General features: G+C 40.7%; 1 long non-coding RNA gene across 1 annotated transcript; it reads right to left on the reverse strand.

The window, feature by feature from the left end:
* LOC137177467 (uncharacterized) lies at window positions 1–5,897 on the reverse strand. The gene is made up of 2 exons (XR_010926132.1): window positions 4,325–5,897; window positions 1–1,162 (listed from the first exon to the last, which is right to left on the reverse strand). It is a non-coding gene; the product is annotated as an uncharacterized lncRNA (long non-coding RNA).
* Between the last annotated feature and the right edge of the window lie 1,273 nt (window positions 5,898–7,170).

The following is a 7,170-nucleotide window of genomic DNA, read 5'->3' on the forward strand; positions in this document are numbered from 1 at the left end:
AAAAAAAGGTGACAGTTTACTCTATAATATGGAAAATCTGTTATGGGCTCTCAACCACTGACACCTGTCTGCGGTCAGTGGGACACCTGGCAGAGAGGATGAAATCATCAGTTCTGTTTCACATTGCTGTACATTTCACTTTTTCCCCATTTCCACTATACTCCACAAAGCATCTGCTGAGGGACACATACTTGTTCTGGATGAGAGAGTATCGCACAGAATCATCTGGGTTTGATGAATGAGTGGCGTAGCAGTCCTTCAGAACAGCTGCAAAGCTTGGATCTCTCTCGTCTACAGAGACGCCCACATACAATGGTGAGCCCACTGACAGGATGACCCGACCTGCTGGATAAGTCTCTATGAAGTTGGAGTTGCGAAACAGAAACATGGAAATTCTGGCTTTGGTATCCGAGCCTAAAATGCCACCTGCCAGTCTGTCAAGAAAACTTATGAAAGAAAGGCATTTCCCCCAGCAGGCATCTATTCTTAAATAAGATAATAATAAATAATAGGCCGCACCATAAAACTGTTCTGTCATTAGGTATCAGCTAGATAGTTTTTTGTACAACAATCACACAGGCTTGTTTAGGTTCATCTTTGCTGAGGTGTCTGAAGTTTCTGGAATTTTTGTGCTGTTGTGGTGCACCGTGCTGTGTTCGTTAAAACAGTATCAGCGGATGAACTGTTAACTTGGATGGAGGGATCAGATTTACAGTACAGCATGGTGAACACTTAATTGTTTTCCTAAAGAAATTATGATTAAAATTAATTCTTATATTAAAATAGAACTTGTTTCTCCCTTCAAAAAGGGAAAAACATTATACAATCCACCATACTATCTATAATGGATTATGGAGATATGTATGCTCATGATGCTGTCACATGCGCTAGATTGTTCTGTGTGTTTGTATGTGTCCAGGAGATTAGCACAGGAGAAGGGAAGACTCATGGTGCAGTCCTGTGCCCTCTAGAGGATAACGACCACAGATGACTTGATTTGACGTGATGGCCCTTGGCTTGCAGGTTGACTGTTTGGCTGAGTGGTTAGCGCAGATGTCCATGGTCTGGGAGCCTGGGCTGTGAGACCCAGTATGGGAACTCTCCGGTTGTTCTTTCTTTAGATGAATAAACTGTTGGAGTAGATGGCATGTGTGTGGTTGGTCTGAAAGACAGAAGATGATTAAATTATCAGTCAGTTGAGTGATTATATCAGCTTGAGAGGGTGTGCTATTAAAAGCAGCAGTGCTTGGTCAAGCAGTTAGAAAATTTTCCTTCAGGTGGAGGACTTGGGTTCAAGATACTGAATACTTAGTCCCTGCCAGTTCCTGCTGACCTGACCTCCCTGCAGAAGAGTAAGTGAAAACATTTTCAATATGGGAACCAATAACCCAGTCTCAATTATAGTAACAATAATCGGATGGACTAACATACAGGCAGCACATACAGTACATATTCAGTACCATTGTGTCACCATTTCTATATGGGACACCATTTATGTCCCATACACCAGTGAAGGAGACAACTTTCATTATTCATTATCTGGTCTGTCAGAAATAACATGCTTGATGTCCCAAAATGTTTCCCAGCTAAATCAAAAATCATTCTTTCTGTCCTCCAAAGTCCCCCACAATTTTAAAAAGACATCTTGGCTCTCTGTCAACAAATGTCAAAAAAAACTCTCCAGAGCCAAACTACCGGAGAGGGGCTGGACTGTTCTTCTTTTTCAGAATTGCCAAAGCTGAGAGCCCCTAGCTGAGCGCTACTATATTGGAGTTCTCCCCATGGAGTGAGAAGGTCACCTCCTTGACATGTCATTCTGGGAGGAATGCTCTGACTGTTGTTTGTGCGAATGCATCAAACATACTTGATGTTTCTCAGTGAGGTCCTGCCTGGTGACTCAATAGTTCTGCTGGGGGACATCAATGCTCATGTGGATTGTGAAGAAGGTTGTGAAGAAACCTGGAGGGGGGTGATTGGGAGGAATGGCTTGATCTGAACCCAAATGGTGCTTTTTTATTGGACTTCTGTGCTAGTCAGGCATTGGCCACAACAAACACAATGTTTAAGCATGACTTGGTTCATAAGTGCACCTGGTACCAAAACACCTTTGGCTGTGAATATCTGTTGGAGGCCCCTGTCAGCAGGGTCTTTGGCTTCCATCTCTGCAGGAATTTCTCTTGCATCAGAGTTGTTGGAAAGTGCTGTATAAATACCATATAATAAAAATTATTATAATTATCATTAGAATATAACAATGTGCAGTTTGTGGCAAGGTCTGCAAAACCCACAAGCTTTGAGGGATGAGTGAATTGTGCAGGACATAGGCTTACACAGTGGCCAGAACCGCCATGCACTGCACATTCCACCTCAAGGCAAAACATCTGAACATCAATGGGTCAAGTGGTCAGCATCTAACAAGAAGACAGAATGGCTCCAGTTTGATGTGGATGTGTACTGAATCCTTGAGTCCTTGCCACAGTCAGTAATGATGCAGATCAGAAGTGCCACTTAATGGCAACAATCACTGTCAACATTGTTGCTGAGAGTTTGGCATTATGAAGCAGTGGGTGACAAAACTGGGGCAAAACTGGTAGGAGACGAGAATAAGCCAGCTACAATAAGACAGGAGCTGAAATCTCTAAGGAGGCAGTAGCAAGGAAGCAAGGGGGGAGAATAAGGCCGTCTTAACAGATCTATGTAACATCATGAAGAAGAAGACCATCATCCTCCGTAGCACACAGCGGCACAGAAGAGGGGGCAAAGAGAGAGCCAGGAAGCAAGCTGCAATCATGGTAAACTCCATCAAGTTCAAAAACTGCTTGGGCAGAAGTGAAGTGGCCACTTGCATGCTCCAAAGAGGAGATTGATCAGTACCAGGTAGCACCTATAGAAATAGTAAGTGGGACCAAGAACTGGGAGATTGTTGGGCTTTGATGTCATCACCAGAACCCACCACTGAGGTCAACACCAATGAGCCAACCTTGAACAAGATCCAGATGGTTATCAGAGCTGCTAGAACAACCTCATCTTCAGGAACTCGTGGAGTGCCACACAAGGTCTCCAAGAGGTACCCCAGGTCTTGCAATGATGGAGGATCCTCAAGGTGATTTGAAAGAGAAGAAGGTAGCTCAGCAGTGGAGATTTTCAGAGAATCTCTGCAAATGAGGAGAATACAAGCAACATTGAGCAGTTCAGGGCCATCTCACTTGTCAGGGTTGAAGGCAAGATCTTCTTCAGTATCATCGCTCAATGTCTGATGACACCCTGACACACCTGCAATGTTGATGTTTTGCTAGCTAGTCCCCAATGCAGGGCCTTCAAAATCCTTCAAAATCAAAGGACTGCACAGGAAGAGAGTCATCAGGAACATCACCAATACTACAACAAGGCATCAAGATAGCAGATGACTGTGAATCAAGACCTATGAACCACATATGCTAATTGGACACAAGATGATCAACCTGGTTTGATTGCCTGGGCGATGGTGTCTGATATTTAAAAACCTGTTGAAAACACCCCAGCTTACATCACTGACTATGTGTCCATATACATCACAAGATGTGTAAAACAAAAAACAACTGCAGTGCAAAAATTCACACAACAAATAAATGTTAAGTAACTTTATCTTCTTCATGCTGCAATGACTCTACACACTTTTGCAGCAGTTCATCTTCTGCTTCATCTCCAACCAGCTAATGTTAATTTAGGATTTCACTTCTAAATTGTGATGACCATAGTAGCTAGCACTATGCTAGCTGTCTGGGTTTAACCCTGAACAACATATACATAACACAGCAAAGAGTATGATGATATAGGTTTTATAGACATGCACGTAGGTTTACAGAAAACAATTAACTGTCATGGTTCTGTCACAGTCTGACTCTATGTCCCAGCACCAGTCTATCACATGCTCTCAGACTTTTCTCCCTGTTTGTTAAGACTGGACTGAGTGGGAGAAGGACAGATAAGAGAGGTTGCAAATTATATTTAAGGACCACTTGAGATACTGTTGCTTGCTTCATTGAAGCTTGACAGATTTATTGGTTCATGTTTATGTCAACAGGAATGTATGTTTCTAGTCGTTATGGTAAAGGTTCCTAGGTTGGCAATGTAATGCTGAAGTTTATTTGCTGTGTTTGCTCAGTGTGACTTGTGCACTGATTGAAGATATATTTATGTAATTTTGAGACAGTTTGATGAATGATGATTTATATATGAAGAGGTTTGTGCATGATTATGTAGCAGCATAGAGGGCGCTGTTTATAATTGATACCACCTGGTGGCCGCCATTGGTTCAGCTTTATATAAAGGTGGCAGTCCTCACCTGCCTCTTCCTCTTGCGCTCCCCCATCGCGTCACTTCCGGTCCGGGAGTTTTGGTCTGTCAAAGCAGCACTGAGTGTGCCTTGCTGCGGTTATTTCGGGTAAATGCTGGCCCTTGTGTCTCCGCTGCTGCTCTGTGTGCACCTGCTGCTGCTGTGCTGGGTGGTGGTAGGCCGCCTTGTCGTTGACTCTAAACACCTGATTTGTTTTTAATTTAGTATTAACACCTGTCCCACCAGTAAGCCTCAGCCCCTGATTTAGTTCCCCCCCGTATGATTGTGTTGTCATTTTAAATTGTATTGGCAATAAAATGTACTATTTTGTAAGTTCTGAAACCATGTTTTCTCTTGCCTCCAGTAAATGAACCTGTGTCCTATTGATGATAGTCATAAATAATTCTCTGGGTGAAATTCTCAAGGTGGCGTTGTCTGGCAACTTAACTGAAATTGTGATAGTATAACTCCGTTGACCGCTGTGGCGACAACCATATTGTAGACTTTTATTTAACTCATGGATGAAGTTCTGTTTTTGATTTGGCCTCAACCCAGAGCAGTTATTGCCTTTTGTGTTTTTTCTTGTTTTCCCCATCCTGCTTTTCCTTCCACACCTGCCCTGCATTCAGCCTCGTTAGTCCTGCTCTTTTCCCAGCGTTTTCCCAAGCCAATCAGCTTCTTTCTAATTATCTTGTTTCATCTCCTCATTCCCCTCACTTGAGTTTCTCTGTTCATCTCCCCACCTGCGCCTCATCTCCTTGTTAGTTCAGTTAGTATTTCAGTCCCGTGTTTCAGTTCAGTTTTGTTGGATCCTTTGCTCTGTGTTGTTCAGTTTTGTTCTGTCCTGTTCAGTTTTGCTTTGCCTTGCCTGCATTTCTAAGTGTAAATAAAGATAGTTCCTGTGCCTGATGTCTCCTGCATTTGGGTCCATCTACTGCTAACCCTAACAAACAACAAAAAATGATTGAGTCTTTACTCTGTGTGTTTCCACAGGCTCCTGCCTGGGTTTCCATTTCGTACCACAGTACATCATTATGCACTCTGACCCAGGAGCAGTTGCGGGTTGCCAGAGAATGGGCTCAAACCAGAGGAGTGTACTAAGAAGCAAGTTCAACTTACTCAGGCTTTCTTTGTGTGAGCTGGCTCGACAAACTCTAAACATGCGATCAGAGATAAGTGGTATCACAACAGTGGATATGAACTTTCTTTGCCAACCCAGGTTTTCTGCTTCAGGCTCTGTGCATGTCCCCATAAAAGGGGGCATTTGGCGCGTCATTGACTCTTTTTCCGCACAAAATGGAATGATCGCGTGCTGCCTACTTCAGTCGGGAGGAACAGATCATTATAACAGAGAGCTATGAATAATATAAATACATTATCACAGCAAAAAGAAACACTGTTGCTGAAAATAAGGTGAGAGATGAATGCTGGCAGAATTGCTGATCATGTAAATTTGTTAATTAAAACACTAATTCATTAATTTATTAATTACGTAATTAGTTTATATACTTATTTTACCACTCAAAGCACTCTCCGTACCTTCCACGCCCAGAGCTCTTAAACTTTAAACTGATGCTGCAGATTTAAACATTATACTCAAGAAGTGCATTCAGGTCTGACTCTGTCCCATAATGAAGGATAAGTGGAAATCACTTTAGGTTTTGGCCAAATCAAAGTGAAATTAATATTATAAATTGAATATTATCTGTGATGAATACCAATAGACTAATCAATTTTATTTATTTATTTTTGTTCAAAGTATTTCTTTATTAGTTTTTTGTTTATTAGTTTATTTATTTATTTATTTATTTATTTTTATTTGAAATACAGTTTGATATATTGTAACAAAATCCCATCCTGCAAGTAACCCTAACCTCTTGCACCATTACAAATTTACAATGTGACATTTCAAATCAATGGTAAGTGTGATAAAAGACTAATCAATTTTCTAAGCGGTGTTCTAATAGCTGCAGTACCAGCAGTGTTTAACGGACTTGGCAGTAAATCAGGTAGTTAGTGAAAGGGCAGCGCTTTTTATTGCCAATTTAAGCTGAAACTCGGAATATAACCTGCTTTGGACCAGGTTAAATTTGCAGCATAAGTTACCATGGTGATCTAGCCAGGTTAAAAGAGAGCCACTTTTGTGACATTGAACTACATGTAACAATACTGCCCACTAGTGACAAGAGTTAAATTCCTTTATGTTAAGAGTTGATGAATGTTTGGTAACTATGGATTTGTATTTTAAAATCACCTAAGTGAGTAACTTTTGATCTATTAACCTCATATACAATAATATTTTAGTAATTAAATTAGATAAGTACTTGTATTGGTAGTAAGTAGTAGGAATGCCAAGATATAATGTTTAAGAGTTCCAGGTTGAAGTTTTCTTGTATTATTAAACAATAGTCATATCGAATGTTTTATCTTATGAAGTAAGAGTTTCTTAAGGTTTAATCCAATCACATAGGTGTTAACTTTAATCATATATGGATAAACTCATTAGAGGAAGATAGGAAGACACTTTGAATGCTTGAAGTCACAGAGGTAATTAAATAACTGTGTTAAATGTATTTTTATTTCTGAATGTTGTGTTAATCTCACAGAATCACTGCTTTAACTCTGTCATTCACTCTATTACAGCACAACCATTACTAATTAGAAAATATCATGAAATACTTGAACATTATGAAAACATGTTTACAACTTTAATGTGAAATACGAGGCCACAGTGACTTGAACTGTGATTTTGCGTGTAAAAACTCGGATTAGACTTCCCCAAAAATTCCTTTATTTCAGTAGACACAGGCTGTAGACACCAGCCACACCTAAAGTCCCTCAAGAACAAAGGAATT

Source organism: Thunnus thynnus, chromosome 3, assembly GCF_963924715.1.
Source record: "Thunnus thynnus chromosome 3, fThuThy2.1, whole genome shotgun sequence".
NCBI lineage: Eukaryota > Metazoa > Chordata > Actinopteri > Scombriformes > Scombridae > Thunnus > Thunnus thynnus.